The sequence below is a fragment of the Triticum aestivum genome, chromosome 5A (assembly GCF_018294505.1).
Source record: "Triticum aestivum cultivar Chinese Spring chromosome 5A, IWGSC CS RefSeq v2.1, whole genome shotgun sequence".
Classification (NCBI taxonomy): Eukaryota; Viridiplantae; Streptophyta; class Magnoliopsida; order Poales; family Poaceae; genus Triticum; species Triticum aestivum.
The window spans coordinates 557,677,620-557,681,177 of NC_057806.1; the positions used below are offsets into that span (position 1 = coordinate 557,677,620).

Consider the following 3,558-nt stretch of genomic DNA (forward strand, 5'->3'; position numbering starts at 1 on the left):
ACACACACACACTTCCCAGGCCCGACAAGTCGCATGGAGCCCCACTTGATGCTAAACCTGCACCCCGCATCCTAAATTCCTTAATTCATGGGTTTCTACAACTGAAAATTTGCCTTTTATAATTGTTGCTTTATGTTGGCTCTAAGAACTAAAGCCTTGACATGCATGTTTATGCAGCTTAGACAAATTTGATTACCTTGAGCTTGTTTGTAATAATCCTCACATGATTGGAGGGATCGTGTTAATATTTTTAAATAATCCAATCATTGTTTTTTGTCAAATGGACCGGCGCGCGTATCATGATCTAGTAATCAGTGACACCGGTCAATGTACCACGCTGTCCACCAACGTGTAGCAGTAAACAAGCAATCACTGCAAACTTTGTAGCGCACAGTGTCATTGTCCTGCAGCGAACAGCGCAGAGCGCAGTGTAGCAAACAGGACACCTCGCTGTAGGCTGTAGCGCGCCGCGTGCATGAGACGCCGCATGGAACACAGCTACGCGTAGCGTGTGGTACTCCCTCCGTCTCATAATATAAAAACATTTTTGGCACTACAATTTGTTCACGGAACTAAGCACCTACAGCATGAATGTTACATGCATCCATCAATAATGCAGAGTCCATCATAAAAAAAATGCAGAATCCGTGGTATTTAAAACTTTTATTCGGAAGAAGAAGAAAAAGACAGGTACAGCGTATAATCATAGACCGAGTGATACACGTCGCCGCAGCATACAGCGTGCACGACGATCTTCTTGTTGGAGAAAGCGTATTTGACACGGACGACAGGAAGTAAACGCACACGTGCAATGAGATTAAGGGTCGGTTCTTTTCGGCGATTCTGGGGAGAATCGTCCCCTCTTCAGCTTTTTCCAAAATCGTCACTTCATATATTTTTTACAATCCTAGCTAATTAAATCTTAACTAGACAGAATTGTTAAAAATATATAAAGTGACAATTCTGAAAGAAACTAGGGAGGAAGGCGATTATCGAAGAATCGCCAAAAAAAACTGGCCCTAAGGCACCACCGCTCAGAGCAGCTTCAACAGCTCTGGCGCCACTTTCAGCGATGCCTGCACCACCTGTGGAGTCAGGCCGCCGAAAATCAAGCCCTCCCCGGTCAGGTGCTCCACCGCCGGCCTGCCATGTACGCAGGGACATCGGAAACCATCATCAGTACTAGTACAAGATTTTCATTTCGCAGTTGTCAAGGTCACGGTCGCGTACCTGCCGCTCTTGATCAGCGAGACCCACTCCGCACCATCAGCGCCGGCGGCGACGAGCGCAACGGCGAACCGTGGCACAACGAACAAGCTCCCCGCGGGGACCTCCTCGTCCAGCAGCAGCGTGTCGCCGCCCGCGGCAGACGAGACCTGGACGCGCGCGCTCCCGCGTGCCACGTACACCGCATGCGCCGCTCCTTCGCGGAGCACTCACGGTGGCCTCGCGGCACCGGGCTCGAGCCGCCCGAGCATCGCGCTGAACCCGAGGCCGCTCAGCGCGGCCAGATCCGACGGGGTGAGCGTCTTCAGGGTCCCTGCGGCGACGTGGCCGGCGTTCACGACGAGCCCTTTCCTATCGTGCTCGCGCGGGCATACGCCGGGCAGCTTCGTGCTCAGCCTGGTGAGGAGGACGGCCGTCTGGCTCCGGAACGCGGTGGCCGCCTGCTCCTCCGTCACACCAGCCCTGGTGAGGAGGCCCGCGTCAAGGCCGCTCACGACGCTGTTGCCGCCGGCGAGGAAGATGTTGGAATTTTGCTAGTAGGTGTTTGGCCCAAAGCCCAACTAAAATTTTGAAATTTTCTTAGCTTATTCATGCACACATGTGAGTGGAGTGAGTGAGGCTAAAGTTTAGTCCCATCCTGAAAGTTGAGAGAGAGTTGCACATTTTTATAAGGTGAGCTCTTCTACCACTTGTATGAGCATGAGAAGAGGAGACCTACACGCGCGCTCCTCCTCGCTCGCTACGCCTCGCCGCGGGTTGCGGGATTGAGCCGAGGACAGAGCTATGCACGTTGTCTATATTTTTGCTGCATGGGAAAATTAATGAGTCATTAATTAATAATTAATGGACGCGTTAATTACTGAACCGTTTTCGATTTTTTTCGATCGTGACGACTCGGACGTGGGGTTTACTTCCAGCTCAGGCAGACATCTACCCTAGCCGCCGCCGCTTTGTATGGTTTCTCACCACCGTTCCAGATCATTGCGCCGCCAAGTAAGTCTTCTCCATCCCTCCTTCCGGCGTGCACCGCGAGAAGGGACAGCAGGCCTCCGGAACCCCGCCTCTCGTGATCCTGTACGGGAGAGGGGCGATTAGATTTTTGGGGAGCGCACTCGCGCGACTGCTGGCAGCAACGACTTCGCGAATGACGACTTCTTCCCCGACCTCGGCAACCTCGTCCTCGAGACATAGGCGACAACGTCAACGCCGGCGGTGCTGCACCCGCTGCACCGTATGTGATTCTATCCTTCCTGTTCGAAATCGTGGTAGAATTCATGCTTCTAGTATGTGCCCTAGATGTGATATGTTCATATGCTATGCTAGTTCGCATGATTAGTTTAATCTCAACTGCTGTGGTCATGATTTATCTTCTGTTTATTCGGATTAAATCTCGTAGTAATTTGCTCATATTTTCAACAGAAGAGTATGAGATGTCCCCGGGGCTGAGGGCGCGAGCCGTGTCTCCTATGAACAAGATGGACAAATCATCAGCGTGGCCGTCGTTGTCGTTGTACCACCACGAGACGTCCCCCGTGCGCACCACGATAACATCGCCGGCCTTCAGGCGGACGACCCTCTCCTTGGCCTCGACCGGAAGGACCCCAGCCACCCCGGAGCCACTGAGGACGTAGCCGAACTTGTTGGAGTCAGCGTAGTGCGGCAGCGCGAAGCCGAGGGGCCTCAGCACGAGAAGGCCACACCCGAGCCCCTCCGTTGCGAGCTCCGGCTGGTCGGCACCTGACCAAGCGTGTATGCCCCCGCGTCGGTCTGGACCAGGGGCTTGCCGGCCTTGGCAGACATGCCTCTCTTCCCCACGTACGTATTTACCCTTCATGCATAAGTTTGATCGATGAAACTCCGGTTGCATGCACGCATGCAACTATGCAATTCAATCATCCGTAAAAAAAAAAAACAATGCAAGCAAGCATGTCGAGGGAGATCGAATCACCTGAGCTGGAAGAACGTTGAGCCTTCAGTCTTAAGAACTGCTTATCTCACAAGCAGGAGGAGAGCGTCCAATTTATAGCAAAAAACTAGGGGAACAGTGTCAGTCGTACTTCCTCCTTTCCAGTTTATAAGACTTATATCAAAATTTTAGATTTTTTATTTTATAAGGCTCAATTTGATTATTCCCCATCACATGTTCAGACTTTAAGGTGCATTAAATCATTGCATGTAAGTATTAAGAGAAAACTGATCAATGCATGCACTTTATGCATGCATGCATTGCAATTAATGCATTCGTAAACATAATTTTTTGAGAAAAACAAGAGCATTAATTGGGTGCTTTTGCAAACTACAAAAAATATTCCACCACTCATCATCTACCTT

At 51.0% G+C, this 3,558-nt stretch overlaps 1 pseudogene; it reads right to left on the bottom strand.

Annotated features, from left to right (window-relative positions):
• Positions 1–525: 525 nt before the first annotated feature.
• On the bottom strand, positions 526–3,353 carry LOC123107671 (11S globulin seed storage protein 2-like; annotated as a pseudogene).
• Between the last annotated feature and the right edge of the window lie 205 nt (positions 3,354–3,558).